Source organism: Rutidosis leptorrhynchoides, chromosome 3, assembly GCF_046630445.1.
Source record: "Rutidosis leptorrhynchoides isolate AG116_Rl617_1_P2 chromosome 3, CSIRO_AGI_Rlap_v1, whole genome shotgun sequence".
NCBI lineage: Eukaryota > Viridiplantae > Streptophyta > Magnoliopsida > Asterales > Asteraceae > Rutidosis > Rutidosis leptorrhynchoides.
Genome location: NC_092335.1, coordinates 552,155,668 through 552,173,689, shown reverse-complemented (window position 1 = coordinate 552,173,689; position 18,022 = coordinate 552,155,668). Strand labels below are relative to the sequence as shown.

At 34.0% G+C, this 18,022-nt stretch overlaps 1 non-coding gene across 1 annotated transcript; it reads right to left on the bottom strand.

Moving 5' to 3' along the window:
- Nucleotides 1-2,808: 2,808 nt before the first annotated feature.
- Nucleotides 2,809-2,915, bottom strand: LOC139903194 (small nucleolar RNA R71). The gene has a single exon (XR_011778035.1). It is a non-coding gene; the product is annotated as a small nucleolar RNA R71 (small nucleolar RNA).
- Nucleotides 2,916-18,022: the final 15,107 nt, after the last annotated feature.

The window sequence follows — 18,022 nt, the reverse complement described above, 5'->3', positions numbered from 1 at the left end:
TTTTTCTATTTTCCAGTAGGTTCATCCAAGGAACTTAAGGTAGTAATGATGTTCATAACATCATTCGATTCATACATATAAAGCTATCTTATTCGAAGGTTTAAACTTGTAATCACTAGAACATAGTTTAGTTAATTCTAAACTTGTTCGCAAACAAAAGTTAATCCTTGGATGATCACCTTACAAGATTGGAAGTGAGTTAGCAAACTTGAAAGTATTCTTGATTTTATGAAACTAGAACTTTTGGAATTTATGAAGAACACTTAGAACTTGAAGATAGAACTTGAGAGAGTTCAATTAGATGAAGAAAATTGAAGAATGAAAGTGTTTGTAGGTGTTTTTGGTCGTTGGTGTATGGATTAGATATAAAGGATATGTAATTTTGTTTTCATGTAAATAAGTCATGAATGATTACTCATATTTTTGTAATCTTATGAGATATTTCATGCTAGTTGCCAAATGATGGTTCCCACATGTGTTAGGTGACTCACATGGGCTGCAAAATATAACATTAATATTAATAATATTAATAATATATATAGATGTGTCGACATGATAGGTCGAAACATTGTATACTAATATTTAACCATAACTTTTATATTATGTTGCAAAATATTAATAAGTTATATAATTAAGGTATTATATTATTATTATTTGATATATACTATATATTAATTATAGTATATATATTACCTTAAAAGACTTAAGCAAAACAAGATACCAATTGTTAAGGTTCGATGGAATGCTCGTAGAGGACCCGAGTTCACCTGGGAGCGTGAAGATCAGATGAAGAAGAAATACCCGCATCTATTTCCAGAAGATTCGTCAACACCTTCAACAGCTTAAAATTTCGGGACGAAATTTATTTAACGGGTAGGTACTGTAGTGACCCGAACTTTTCCATGTTTATATATATTAATTGAGATTGATGTTTACATGATTAAATGTTTCCAACATGTTAAGCAATCAAACTTGTTAAGACTTGATTAATTGAAATAGGTTTCATATAGACAATTGACCACCCAAGTTGACCGGTGATTCACGAACGTTAAAACTTGTAAAAAAAACTATATGATGACATATATATGATACGTAAAGTTTTAAAAAGTCGTATTTATTAAATACTTCAGGGGTATATTATGTAACTTGTAATTAATAATTTCTATCATATCGCTTTCATGTGAATAGTAAATTAATTAATTTCTTTTCATTTACTATTCATGAATAGTAAATGAATTAAAAAAAAAGTTTTGAAAAAAAAATTATTAATTTGTAAAAAAAATCGTTTTTTAAAAAAAAAAAATCGTTTTTTTTAAGAAAAAAAAAATTCGTTTTAAAAAAAAAATTGTAAAAAAAAATCGTTTTTTTAAAAAAAAAAATTTTTTAAAAAAAAAAGTTTTAAAAAAAATTTATATAAAAAAAAAATTATTAAAAAAAAAAAACGTAAAAAAAAAACGTAAAAAAAAAAATTATTAAAAAAAATATATTTTTTTAAGATTTTGTCTATAAAAAAAAATGTTTTTTTTAGTTTTATTACCTTTAGATTTTTAGACTATAGTCGCAACTTTTAGTATTAAGTTTAGTTTTGCCATAGTTATTTTTACTTCTAGAATTTTTAGGCTTTGCCGTAAACTCCCTTAAGTGCTTATTCCTTAGACTAAGTTTTAGGTGCTTTAGAATTTTGCGACGCCGTTTTTCGCGCTACTTTCTTATTTTTATTTTTCGACGCCTATTTTTTGACCTTTTATTTTTCGACCTTTTTCGACGCGCAATCTTTTTCTTCCTTATTTCTCGACACTCTAGTTATAGGACATAGAATTTTATCTACTTCTTATCTAATATTTCTTAAACGGAAAGAAAAATTATTTAAGTGGTTAAATTAATAGACGTTGACATTTTTCTGGTTCGTAGTAATAGTTGGATTTGTACGTGGAACGGGTTGTTGGAGCCAAACAGTCCTCAATTATATTGAAACCAAACGAATCCTGCCCCTCTGCTGCATCTTTTGGCTATTCGAAACGTGGGCAAAAATCAGAAAAGTCTATTAATTGGATAGCTTATATAAGTTTTTCTTATTATTTTTATAACTAATAGGATATTCTGTGAATGCACCGAGCAAGACGTTCGCCGCCGGTCATACGTTCACCACCTGTAACTCGATCAAGACATTTAGCAAATATTGCCGCCGTTGATTTTTCTTTAGAATCATCATCAAGTCGACCAAATACTCAAACTCAAATTTCCGATAATCCAGTTTTTGAAACAAACCTCACAATTGAGAATCCGGAGAATACTCAGGGACAATTCCGAGACCCTGATCCACTAATTATTCCTCCGGAACCTCCAATCATTCAAACAGAGATTGTTGAGGAAGAAACCATTAAATCAGAATCCTCTAGTGATTCAGATTCAACAAATCCAATCATGGAAAATCTAGAACCTTTAAGTATGGAAGACCGAATGAGAGCTAAACGCACTGGCCAAGGTCACGCCATTATTAAACCAGAAGTTAATGCTCCAGATTATGAAATCAAAGGACAAATTCTACATATGGTAACTAACCAATGCCAATTCAGTGGTGCGCCGAATGAAGATCCGAACGAACATCTTCGTACGTTTAATAGAATATGTACACTATTCAAAATCCGAGAAGTTGAAGACGAACAAATTTATCTCATGTTATTTCCCTGGACTTTAAAGGGAGAAGCCAAAGATTGGTTAGAATCGTTACCTGAAGGGGCGATTGATACATGGGATGTTTTAGTTGAAAAATTTCTTAAACAATTCTTTCCGGCATCCAAAGCCGTGAGACTTCAAGGAGAAATTATTACGTTTGCGCAAAAGCCAAATGAAACATTATATGAGGCGTGGACAAGATTCAGAAGAATGTTGAGAGGATGTCCTCAACACGGTTTAGACACTTACCAAATAGTACAAATATTCTACCAAGGTGTCAACGTTGCTACACGAAAAGACATCGACATAACAGCTGGTGGTTCCATTATGAAGAAAACCGCAACTGAAGCTTACAAAATTATTGATAACACAGCATCCCACTCACATGAATGGCACCAAGAAAAAGATATCTATCGTTCATCTAAAGCGGCTAGAGCCGATTCTAGCCATGACTTTGATTCCGTTTCCGCAAAGATAGATGCTTTCGAAAGACGAATGGAAAAGATGAATAAAGATATTCACGCAATACGAATCAGTTGTGAGCAATGCGGTGGACCACACTTATTGAAAGATTGTCACATTGAACCAACAATGAAACAACGAGAGAATGTTTCCTATATGAACCAAAGGCCGGGAAATAATTATCAAAATAATTATCAACCGCCAAGGCTAAACTTCAATCGAAATAAAAACATTCTTTACAATCCAAATGGACCCAACAACAACTCATACAACCAACAAGGTCCGAATAACCAACCAATTCAAAACAACACTTTCAATCAACAAAGACCTAGCTTGTATAAACCACCACAACAACCCGAAGAGAAAAAGCCAAATCTAGAAGAAATGATGGCAAAGCTAGTTGAATCTCAAACACAATTTATTACATCTCAAACCCAAACGAACGAGAGGTTTGATCAGTCATTAAGAACTCAACAAGCTTCCATTTTGAATCTAGAAAAACACGTAGGTACTCTTGCTAGCATGATGAGTGAAAGGGAACAAGGAAAGCTACCGAGTAATACTGAAGTAAATCCTCGGAATGAGAATGTTAATATGGTGTCAACAAATTCTGAAAAACCAGCTCCAGAAGTTGGGAAGGTTTTAGATGTGAGTAACAATGAAGAAGTTACAACACCACCACCACCACCCGAATATGTAAAGCCAGTGGTGGCAACATACAAACCACCCATCCCGTTTCCAAGAAAAGGAGTTGAGTATGAGCAAGTGATAGGTAATAAAGATTGTGATACCTCTGGAAAGAAGAAGCAAAAAGAATAAAAAAGTGCAAGAAACAAAAGCCGTAAATATAAACCCGGTGAAGACAGTTCCACCAAAACCTCCACCTAGGGTAGGTGATCCGGGTGAATTTATTGTTCCTTGTCTACTTAGTGATTGTGTCATGTATGATGTACTAGCAGATTTAGGTTCAAGTGTGAGTGTTATGCCTCTTTCATTATATAAGAGATTAGGTGTAGGTGAGTTAACTCCAACGGATATGAGTGTTCGACTCCTTGATCAAACCATTAAGCACCCAATTGGAATTGCCGACAACCTACCCGTTCAAGTAGGCAATTTAACCTTTCTAGTCGAATTCATTTTCATTGACTTAGAAGAGGACCCAAACATTCCTCTAATTTTAGGTCGACCATTCTTAGCGTCCACCGGGGCGTTCTTTGATGTAAGAAACAGTAGAATGACACTTAGTAGTGGTGACAAATCGATCACCTTTATGATTCGAAAGTCTAAATCTCCACCAGCCAAAACCGTTGAACCAGTAAAAACAATTGGTAAGAACCATGTGCTTTTACCAACTCCAACGGTAATACTTAGCAATAATGAAACGTCTAAGTGTGGGAAAAATGAAGTAACACCTAATGATGACATGATAACAAAGAACCCCGTTGTTGATACGAAATTAAATGATCCCGTTATTAATAGTTCAATGAAGAAACTTATTAAACGGATTCGCGATGCTAGAACCAAGGGGAACTTTAAGTTATGTAACCGGTTAGTATCCAATCTATCACCTAAAGAAAAGGAGAAGCTAGTTGAATTTGTGGATATTACAGAAAAAGCTGGTCAATGGCTTAAAGAAAAAGTCACAGATATGCAAGTTGATTATGGTCCAAGAGAAATTAACGATGAAGTTAATCACAATTTTGACACCACGGCTACCTAAGTGTGAGGAGATTCAAATATTCTAAAAAGAAAATGCTGTTTGGAGTTAGTTGTTCTGTTCTCGTGTAGTTCCGAGAATGGAATTCGATTGGTCTTTTCCGCTAGCAGACATTAAAGAACTAGTTTTCTTCCCCCATTCTGATTTTTTTTTATTTTGTAGGTTTTATATGAAATTAATATGCTTTTTAAATTTAAGTTTTGTGTGAATTTAAAAACAAAAATTTACTTTATTTCATTAAGTTGAAAAAAAATGATTTCTAAAATTCGTCGTGAGTTGAAGACTAGGTCGTTGAGCCGAAATTGCTTTACCCAAGGACGGGGCGATAAATTTTGTTATCATTATTTTTTTAATTTTATTGATCTAAAGTATGCAAAAAAAAAATATATATATATATATATATTATATTTTATAAATTTTTAAACGTGGGATAATATATCAAACTTTAAAAATATGTATATATATGTTTGTATTTTATGTTATATACAAAACAGGGTAAAACAGCGCACTTTCAAAGACTAGCATTAAGTTCAGCAAAAGCTACTAATTTTGACGACAAGACGCAAAATATCAAATGTGATATGACAACAACATGTTTGCAAACTCGGTATTTTTAATCACTTTTCTACACTAATCACCCTCGTGAATTTATAATTAGAGTCTGATTTCATGCAAATGAGGGCATTGCATGATCTCAAGTGTGGGGAAGGGTTATAAAAAATTTCAACTAAATGAATTCAAAATCATGTTTATACATATTTATGAACGATAAAACTAGGTGTTAATGCCGAAATTATTGTTACCTCGAGGACATAAATTGAGAAACAACCCAAAACGCTTAAATTCATTTAAAATGGGATAGAAGAGAATAAAAAGGCAAAGAAAAGAATAAATAAAAGCTAAGTGTGGGGAGAATGTACCAAGTTATTCAATTAAAAACTATCTATCACATTTTTGTATAAGAATTATTGCAGGTACTTTTGCTTTGGACGATACTAATCAGTTTTACCCGGTTTACTGTAATACATTTGAAAGAAAGATGGATCTACACGATGAATCAATTCCATCATTAAAAGGAAGTAAAGTCTTCCGAAAAAGAAACGCGCTTCTTGATTTAGGTCATGAAGTTATCGTCTAGACCAGCTGTAGGTTGACGAAAAATCTAGAAAAGTCATCTCTAAAATCAGCAGGAAATCCACGGACCTCAGCATCAAACAGGGTCGCCATGTGGTCAGATTTATCCTAACCATGAGAAGGATTTATCTCGTACAATGGGGAGGCACCGTGCAAATTAGCTTGATAAGACTAATGAATCAGATCCCCAGAAAAGGATAATCTCCTTAAAGATTAAAAATCAGCTTTTAAGACTGATAATACTCAATCCTAGAGATTGACCTTAAAGATTGAGAATTCAAACTCATGGAATTCGATGATATCTAAACTCGAGCATGAACGAGAAAATATTTTGATCAAAAATACAAACCGATTTGTTTTCTGAAAAACCATTTTCAATGCGTTCATTACCATTGAACGTAAAATCCTAAGAAATTCACCTGGAATTCATTAGGTCACCTGAACCAAATCGGGTGTCAACCGTAAGAACGGTGGTTGCATAGCATGGTCGGAGACAGGACCTTGTGCCAGACCGAAAAATCATAGGATGATCTTTACTATTGCTCCTACCAAGGATAGTACTAGCATCCGACACGTAATTAGACCATGAACAAATGCATGTCATGAGACATTGCCTTAACAGTTTCTTGTTCATCGCTTTCCTTTACAACCGGACGGTAGTTTACCAAAAGGTAATATACGGAACAAGTAAACTGGATGTGTGCTTTCCGATACCGGGATAGCAGTGGATTACACGAACCTAAAAGTTTTAGCCAAAATATTGATCCACAAATATATTTTGCAACACCGATGGTGGATCAAATCAGAAAACTTATCTAGGGTAAAAGCTAGATTAAATTTTCAAAAAGATCAAATGTTTTCATAAAGATCCAATTTCCTTAAGGATCTACATTTTCATAGTCATGTGGGACTGTAAACCACCTTTCAAATGTGCACTTTGCTTTGGAAACCGAAAGTAAATCGGCTATTTGATTGCAAGTATCGTTGACCTAAACCCGAGGCAACTGTGGATGACACACCCACCTTTAACCATCATTACTGTCATTGTTTATACCGCTATATCAAAATCACTGATGTACAAAATGTGATGAATAAAAAAGTGATTCATGTATGTTTTTATTTCAAGTTCTGTATTGCTTGAGGACAAGCAACGCTCAAGTGTGGGGATATTTGATAGTGCTCCAAATGAACATATATTTAGTAGCAATATCGTTCCAATATGTAAAGTTTTTAAATGTAATTTCCTTATTTTTAGTTGTAATAGTTAAATAAATAAGTGCGAAGACGAAAGACGCAAATCGCTCGAAAATGAAGATTTAAAGACAAAAACGAAGATTTGAAAGACCAAAACGTCCAAAAAGCTCAAATGTACAAGATACAATTCAAAAGGTTCAATTTATTGATGAGAAACGTCTAAAAATGACAAGAGTACAAGTTACAAAACGCAAAGTACAAGATATTAAATTATACGAAAGGACGTTCGAAAATCCGAAACCGGTACCCGAGCCAACTATCAACGCTCGACGCAACGGAGCTGAAAGTACAAGTCAACTATGCACAAGAATATAATATAATATTTAAATAATTCATAATAAGAATAATAATAAATAATAAAAAGTTGTTAATTGAGCATAGTTAAGGGGTCATAAGTGAAAATTTCAAATCAACATTTGCCTATAAAATGGAATTCACGTAGTAATGAAAATGTACACCTTTTTCCAATCTTCTTTCTTTCTTATGTAATTTATATTTATATTTATAATATTAAGTTTAATTTAAGATTAATAATAATTGGGTTATTGTAAGAAATGTTTTACGGGTTTTAAAGTAGGAACTCTGTCCGTGTAACGCTACGCGATTAATAATCACTGTAAGTTATGTTCTTCCTTTTTAAATTAATGTCTCGTAACTAAGTTATTATTATGCTTATTTAAGCCAAAGTAATCGTGATGTTTGACTAAATATTAAGACGGGGTTATTGGATTTTGTACCATAATTAAGGTTTGGGCAAAAGACCGACACTTGTGGAAATTGGACTATTGACTATTAATAGATGGGGGGTATTGTCTAATTGAGTGACAACTCATTGGAGTCTGTCGAACCTATCTTCAAATTAATTATCCTAATAATTAATAATGATTATGGTTGTCCTATTTAGTGACGTTCATATGGAATCTATTATAATCATTTAATTAATTATTCGGGTTGGGTAATTGATTATTCAAACTGATCAAGTGGGTAAATTAATATTCATATCTAATCAAAACAGGGGTAGATTACATACAGTGATAACTGGTGTAATTGTTGACAGAAGTGATAACTGCGTCACAGTTTAAATCCTTAATTAGTTGGAATATTTGACTTCGGGTATAAGGGTAATTTGACGAGGACACTCGCACTTTATATTTATGACCGATGGACTACTATGGATAAAAACCAGATAGGTATCAAATAAACCATGACAAAGGACAATTAACCCGAGTAACAATTAATTAAAATCAAAACGTTAAACATCATGATTACGGAAGTTTAAATAAGCATAATTGTTTTATTGTATTTTTCATCGCACTTTTATTTTCTGTCATTTTATTTTCTGTCATTTTATTTATCGCAATTTATTTTACGCACTTTAATTTTTGTCATTTATTTTTACGCTTAAAATCGACAAACCGGTCATTAAACGGTAAAACCCCCATTTTATAATAATACTACTACTTATTTATATATATATTTTTACAAATAAACTTAATAATATAGCGTTAACTTCACCAGCTCCCTGTGGAACGAACCGGACTTACTAAAAACTACACTACTCTACGATTAGGTACACTGCCTATAAGTGTTGTAGCAAGGTTTAGGTATATCCACTCGATAAATAAATAAATAAAACTTGTGTAATATTTCGTCGCATTTTGTAGTAAAAAATAATACTATTTTGTATACACCCCCTACGACATCAATGATAAAGAGAGTTAGGATTAGAACTTAACCCCTAATAAAACCTATTGCTTTACTTAGGATAACCTCTAAAGTTTAGACCAATTCTAGTTGTGCAACCCTATTGACATACATGCATTTGCTTGAAGAGAACTCTGAGAGTATAGAGACAAGTAGGCTTGCATGATTGGCTCATCCGATCATATATGTGATATCCTAGTTAAAGACCAATCTCAAACACAACTACCTTTCCCTAGCCTAGACCGATATCTTGGACAACATTCCTTGATTTGCATACTCCGAATATCTCTTCATCGCCTTTATTTTTTCACAATTAGGATTATTATCTTAAAACCAACTACTATCTTTTCCATCTAGTCAATTTAATAATATACAACTATACCTTTGATATTCAGTTCGTTAAACCATTCAAAAACATGACCCTAGGTCAACTTACACTTTCTACCATACGAAGTTAAAAATTAGATTTAGGCCCCGCTACTATAAATATAAATCAGTTAGTCCACACTTCTAAGACCCGCTCTGTCAACCTCATTACATGACCAATGAAACCGACTTTTTAAGCGATATCATTTACAAATGCTACAAAAATCTTGAAATATAAATTCAAGAAGTAAAGGTGACTGGATCTTTTAATGGTCACCTCTTTAGCTTCAATCTTCCTCTTCTTTCACAGGTAGGATTCAAGAATCTTATTTACTAATAGAATCGACTCGAAATAGTCAATCTATAAAAATAGAGAAGGAATAGACTATGCTTACAACAACCTTTTTTCATATTTTGTTACTAATGCAAGGTTACAATTTATATGAATGGAAATAAAAGTTACATAAAGAAAATAGCAACGTGCAGTGACCTACTAAAATTAAATAACTATTCTAATGGATGAAATCATGGATGAACGTGGACTAGCATGCGAAACTTGTGGATCACAAATACCCTTTCTATCTCACGAACATATACTAATTCTTATTATGCAAATGTGACTGAATTAAAACTAAGTTGATGGCTTCTTCTTTAGCGATGGCCAAAAGTAATTGATCTCTATAGCGGGTTGGTAACATGATGAATTATGTACATGTTCCAATCTTATTCGTCATTCCTTTATGTTTCTTTTTATTTGTTTTGTAACTATTTTTGTTTTTTCAGGATTTTTCTTGGATTACTTAAAGTTTGATGATCATTATAAAAGATATAGAAATTGAGGGTGCTGCTTGTAACTTCTGGTTCTGGATTCCTTGGTGCCCAAGATGTGTAGCTGATATTTTGGAGGGCCCTTTTGCGCTTTTGTCCTATATATATATATATATATATATATATATATATATATATATATATATATATGTGTGTGTGTGTGTGTGTCCCTGTGTAGGGTTTCATTTGGTGATTTTGTTTTCTATTTTTTTGTATCTGATTGAGAGATTGAGACGTATATGCTTAGATCATCTATTATGATCTTTGAGAGTTTTTATTTAGTTTTAAGTGAACGTGATTGTAATCGCTGCTACTTTCTTCTGTTTCTTAGTTTGACAATTATTGCTTCTATTATTGACGTATTTTAATCGTTGGTATTCGATATTCTATAAGAGCGATTGGTTCTTGATATTTGATACGTGGTTGATCTGTGGTGATTCTTTCAACTGATTGTTAAAGGATTGGATTGTATTCATCTCAAAACTCTAATTTTAAAATAGGGTAAGGACTTGTACATCTTGGATGTTCCAGGACTTGTACATCTTGGATGTTCCAGAGGTGTTGCTGTCTTCCGCTGGTATTCATATTCATATGTATTAGGGTTTATACTCTAATAGGGGAGTTTCTAATTTATTCATTGCTTTCTTTACTTTTTAATTTCTACCCTTGTAGATTGGATCCCAGTGCCCAACTCTTGATCCACGTTCTTGAAACGTGTGCTAAACTGATCAAGCACTTGGTTGATTCTTGATCTGTTTTCTTTATATATACTTGTTTCTTTATCCTTACTGTTGGAATTTAACAAGTTCATAATGTTTAAAACCATTTAGTAATTAAGATAAAGCAGAAGCATGTAAGTATTACTATATTAGAACTTGTTATACTTTAACCTTTTGAAGTTAAATCCCAAATAGGATCAAGTTGTGAAACATACTTACAAACTACATTTAAGAAAGGAGTTTATACCTTCTCCAAGCTAGGTAGTGAGTGATGAAGATGATGATGATGATGAATGGTGCCTCAAATGGATGAAACCTCAAGTTGTTATACCCCAAGCTAACCACCAACACCTTGTACTTTGGTTAGGATTTAATTAACACTTGAAAACAAGCTTGCACAAAGAAAAATGAGCTCCCCTTTGCCTTTGAAAGGTCACGGCAGCAGCAGCAAGGAATGGGAGAGCAGAATTTTTTTTTTTTTTTTTGCTTAGTTACTTGATGTAGTTTGCATGTGTGTATCTCTCCAAGAGTGCTAGACATGTACATATGGAGATGGGAAAACAAAAGTGGTCAAAAGCATGAGTTCATGAACCCAATAACTCCAACTCCCATACCACTTTCATTTGTTTTTATAAAATAGTTTTTATAAAACTAATTTTATAAAACCCCTCCCTTTTATAAACTTCCATGTTATTATTATTAATTATGTACATTTTATTTATAAAACCAATTTTATAAAATGTAACATAACTAATTTAATTATTTAACCTATAAATAATTAATCCATATAATATAAATTATTCCATAATATATATATATATATATATATATATATATATATATATATATATATATATATATATATATATATACACACACACATCAAGTAATATTTCAGAAAACCATTTTTCTTAAAGTTCAAGTGTCGCGTATTTGATCAATGATCCAATCGCTAAGATCAAATACGAATAAGGTGTCGGTAAGCTTGTTATTGGGTATGACCCGACTTGGATCAAAAAATATTAGCCACATTAATTTAATATGTCTCTCGGGCATACGAAATACCTTCAATCTCCCACTTGCACGAGAAACATAAGAAATTAATGCAAGTGATGGATACCACCTAACGACCGTCCATCACCCCCAATATGTTATGACTTTGTGCCATTCAATAACATCATCCCTTTCGAGTTCCTATCTTTAATATGAATATGTGAATCTTTCATTTATCCTTTCATCCTAGATGTCATGTTAAATCCAAGAGACACAGAGTGATCACTCTCTTCTAGATTTAACTTTATCAGGCCTTAGACATCCGACTCTCAACGAATAAGAGGGACAAATTCCATCTTGACTACATACGTCCTAGATATATACTTTGTATCACACCTGAGATCTTCCTTATGAACTACCATATTTCAGAATAGCGAAGGAAAGAATCAAGGCACAATACTAAGTGAATATCCGAACTCAATATGTATCTCAGGTCAGAGGATACAATGATATTCACCTTTACTCAAGATTACATATGATCAACCACAAAGGCTCCATTTAGTAAATCTTGAGGGCGGGTCTTCCAATATTTGTATCCCACAAATATCCATGAACCTTGGTTGCAACCTTGCCCCACATTCAGCCCGTGAATGTATACCAATCCAAGTTCATAATAGTCTAAACCTCACACTTGTTCCCACAAATGTAATCGACTACGGAATTTAGAATAATAGCTTATTCATCGATAAAATATGCAAAATAGGAACATGACTCAAATTTAATAAATTAACACCATGATTATATTAATGAGTTTGAGCAAATTTCGTTCCGTTACAATACTTAAAACAGATCATGACCAATCACTAGAATATCGAAGCCCTAATGCACAAACATGTCCTGCATGTTTTGCTCCATGTAAGAGCTTCGTGAGAGTATCCTCTATATTAAGATCTGTGTGAACTTTGTGAATACATATCTTTCCCTTTTCAACTTCATCCCTTATGTAGTTGAATCTCCGCTCAATGTGACGGGTATTTTGGTGAGCACGAGGTTCCTTGATTTGAGCAATCGCACCCTCGTTGTCACAAAAGATCTCAAGAGGGTCCTGAATGGAAGGGACTACTCCTAAGTCATCGATGAATTTCTTCATCCATGCAGTTTCCTGAGCTTCCAATAAGGCAGCAATGTACTCCAACTCTGTAGTGGATAATGCAACAACATCCTGTTTTGAACTCTTCCAAGAGACCGCACCTCCATTTAATGTGAAGACATAACCGGATTGTGATCGAGAATCATCTCGATCAGTTTAGAAACTCGCGTTCACGTAACCTTTTACTGCGAGTTCTTCCTCACCAGACCCGTATATAAGAAACATATCCTTAGTCCTCCTAAGGTATTTCAATATACTTTTAACCATAATCCAATGACTGTTTCCTGGGTTATTCTGGTATCTACTTGTCAAGCTAAGAGCACATGACACATCCGGTCTAGTGCATATCATTGCATACATGATTGACCCAATAGCAGATGCGTACGGGACTTTCTTCATTCTCTCTTGTTCATCTTTCGTGGTAGGGCACTGAGATGAACTGAGAAGCGTTCCTCTTTGAATAGGTACCAAACCTTTCTTAGAGTTCTCTATCTTGAACCTTTTCAAGATCTTTTCAATGTATGCACTTTGATTCAAACCTATCAGTTTCTTGGATCTATCCCTATAGATCCCAATCCCCAAAACGTATTGTGCTTCTCCAAGATCCTTAATGGAGAAGCATTTACTTAGCAAAGTTTTAACACCTTGCATTGCCAGAATATCATTTCCAAATAACAATATATCATCCACATATAGTACAAGGAATATGATAGTGCTCCCACTAGCTTTCTTGTATACACAAGCTTCATCACCATTTTTAATGAAGCCAAATTTCTTGGCCTCCTCATTAAAACGATGATTCCACATTCTAGATGCTTGTTTCAATCCGTAGATTGATTTCTTTAACTTGCATACCTTTTTAGGATATTTTGGATCAACAAAACCTTCAGGCTGAACCATATAGACATCTTCCTCAAGATGTCCATTTAGGAAAGCGGTCTTGACATCCATTTACCATATTTCATAATCATAATGAGCAGCAATGGCAAGTAATATCCTAATAGACTTTAGCATTGCCACAGGCGAAAAGGTTTCATCATAGTCAACCCCTTGAGTTTGAGTGAAACCTTTTGCTACAAGTCTAGCTTTATATGTATCCAAGTTTCCATGTATGTCGGTTTTCATTTTGAAAAGCCATTTACAATCAACTAGCCTAGAGCCAGTAGGTTGTACAACCAGTTCCCAAACTTGGTTGTCATACATGGATTGCATCTCAGCGTTCATGGCTTCCTGCCATTTATCTTTATCAATCCTTGATAAAGCATCTTGGTAGTTTGTTGGTTCATCCAAATGAACCACATAGCAACCATCCATGAGAAACCCATATCTCTCACGAGGATTACTAATCCTACCAGATCTGTGAACGTCTTGTGTACTTTGATCATCCATTTGATCATTCTCAACATTTTCATGTTGAGTGCTAGTGTCAACCAATTGTGTATCATCTACTTGATCTTGAACCTCTTCAAGATCTATCTTCCTTTCACTATTACCTTCCATTAGGAACTTAGTTTCAAGGAATTCAGACTTCCGAGCAACAAATACATTCTGCTCGAAAGGATCATAGAAATAATATCCCATATTATCCTTGGGATATCCTATGAAGATACACTTCGTGGATCGATCATTCAACTTATTGGGGACGTAACGCTTAGGGTAAGCTTCACATCCCCATACTCTTAAGTATGATATAGATGGAGGTTTTCCAAACCACATCTCATGAGGAGTTCGTTCCACTTTCTTAGTTGGGGCCATATTTAGAATACGTGTCGCGGAGCATAGACAATAACCCCAAAATGATAGAGGTAACAAGCTTCTGGCCATCATAGATCGAACCATATCCATTAGGGTTCAGTTCCACCTTTCGGAAACTCCATTAAGTTGGGGTGTTCCAGGAGGAGTAAGTTGCGAGATAATCCCACAACTTTTAAGATGATCTTGGAAAGCATCGTTTAGGTATTCACCTTCTCTATCGGTACGAAGTACCTTGATTGTCTTATTGAGTTGATTCTGTACTTCGTTTTGATATCCCTTGAATGCTTCAAAAGTTTCATCCTTGTGTCTTAATAAGTAGACATATCCGAAACGACTGAAGTCATCAATGAAAGTAACGAAGTATCTTTCACCATTCCTAGTTATGGGCTTAAAGGGTCCACATACATCCGAATGTATTAATCCCAATAAGTCTTTAGCTCTTTCATAGGTCCCTTTGAAAGGTGCTTTAGTCATTTTGCCTTGTAAACAAGATTCACATACATCAAATGATTCTAGTTCATTTGACTTCAAAAGGCCATTCTTTTGAAGTGTATGTATTCGGTTCTTATTTATGTGACCAAGGCGAAAATGCCATAAGTAAGAATCACTCAAATCCCTTTTGAGTTTCTTGGTGTTTGCATGGTATATTGAGCTGTTGTATGATGTGTCATCATGAACCAATTCATAAATATCATTCGAAGGCGAAGCCTTGAAATAGAACACATTATCTAAAGAAACATGGATATCATCATTAATGAAATTAAGATCAAAACCACATTGTTTCAAACGGGATACAGAAATAATGTTTCGAGATAAATCGGGTGCATACAAAACATTTTTCAAAATAAGCTCCAAACCACTTGGAAGCTTCAAAATAAAGTCTCCTTGAGCTACTACGTGCACCTTAGCTCCATTTCCCATGAAGAGACTTGATGTTCCTGCTTCTTGCTTACTTTTTTTGAACCCCTGCATAGAATTGCAAATGTGAGTTCCACATCGTGTGTCTAATACCCATGTATTAGAAGAAGTAATACTAAGCTCAATGTATACCATATATACATTACCTGAGGTTTACCCTGCATCCTTCTTTTCTTTCAACTCCTTTAGGTAGACCGGGCAGTTGCGTTTCCAGTGACCCATTTCACCGCAACCAAAGCACGGATCTTCCTTGGGGTTAGCTTTACCGGCAACCTTTGCTTCTTATTATTGTTGGTTGGGGTAACCATTTTCCCTTTTCCCTTGCCCTTGCCTTGGTAGGCGGGTCCTTTCCTCTTAGCCCCTTTCGGCTTAGAAGTGTTATTGTTTTTGGACCCACCTTCATTGACCATAAACACGGGTGAAGCCCTTTTACCCATGCTTGCTTCAGCCGTCTTAAGCATGGCATGTAATTCGCCAATGCTTTTATCCCAACCATTCATGTTATAATTTAACACGAATGTGTCAAACCTCTTTGACAATAAGTTAAGGATAAGGTATGTGGCTAGTTCATTAGACACGTTGCAATTTAGACGGTTCGCACAATCAATTAGGCTTTTCATCTTAAGGACATAAGATGAAACGGATTGGGAGTCATCCATCCGACATGCATGAAGCGCTCGGACCGTTTCAAAGCGCTCGACACAAGCTTGTTGAAGGAACATCTCCTTCAACTGTGTGATCATGTCATATGCACTATGATGCTCGAAATCCTTTTGGAGTTCGGGTATCATAGTCCCAAGCATAAGGCAAGCGACTTGCACCGAATCGGTGCAATACTTATCCCAATAAGCCATACCTTTCGTATCATCCTCATCCGGTTGATCGGGAATGGGGTCTTCCAACACATACGCCCTATCCTCTAGTTTGAGGACAATTCTTAGATTGCGAAACCAATCCATGAAATTCGTATGGTTGAGTTTTTCCTTTTCGAGGATTGACCTCAACGATAGGTTGTTAAAGTTAATAGGTGCGTTTGGAATGTTGTTGTTATTGGCGGCCATCTACAAAATTTAACAAAGTTGTTTAAGTATTAATTTTAATTTAACAATCAATACCCTTTAAATCCAATTGATATTTATTAAATTTTAGAATCCAACGGTAAACCAAATTTCGGTTAGGTGACCTTTATCCCGTCATTTGATTTAGCTAGGTAGTCATTATATGACAATTGCAATCCTTTTGCAACTTCAAAGTTATGGGATCATGCAATCCTTTTGCATGGTATATTTATCCCATCTACGCCTATTTGTTCCTCATGCTTCGGTGACCCTAAGTTCATGATTCTCAAATCAAGTCGTCCTACTTGTGTAAACGTGTAAATTCAACATACAAGTGGTTAGGTGACCTTTATCCCAAAGTGTGAGAGATTCACCTTAATCATATTAGTTTGCTCATAACGGTTAGGTGACCTTTATCCCATTATGAGTTCCCTAATTATTTTTAAGTGTCACACAAAAGGATGGCGTTTAACTTGTTTACCTTGTTAAAGGGGATTTTTAAGTTTTCATAATATCTAGTTTAAGAAAACTATTGTGCCATACACTAACATGCATTTAGTGTGTGGTCCATGTGAAAATCCATTTTTCATATTATGTAATAAAGCCAATTTTATTACTTTGAAAATAAACCATTTTATTGTGTCTTAGTAACCAATTATTAAATCCTTTTATGTTCTTAATAACCGTTTATTAATGTCCTTTTGCCACTTTTAATTTAACCAATTAAATTGTCATTTTGCATGTCGTTAATAATGTCTAATTTAACCAATTAAATTGTCATTTTGCTTGTTGTTAACTTGTGATTTACTTGTAGCAACCAAACATACAAACACAATAAACAACCATGCATGCAAAACAAATGTGTTCACAATCAAGCTAATTTGGTAGACATTTGTTTAGCCGAAAACAAATGCCACCGGTAAGGGTTATAACACAAAGGAGGAGATTTCAAATCTCCCACTTAATCTTGCATCTTCCTTGTCTTCATCTTGCATCTTCATTTTTACAAAAAAATATATCCTAATACATTTTTCAAAAAAATGAAAATACAACCTAATCTAATTTACATACTAAATATAAAATAAATTACATAACCAAAATAATAATATTACAAACCAAATTGAATTAATATTACAACCACATGAATGAATTAATATTACATACCAAATGAATAATAAATAATCAACCAAACATGCAACTATACAAACACAAGGTCAAGGCTTGATTGTGAACTCTTTACATACAACCAAAATATGACCAAAATGGAAGAACCCAAACCCACTTTTGG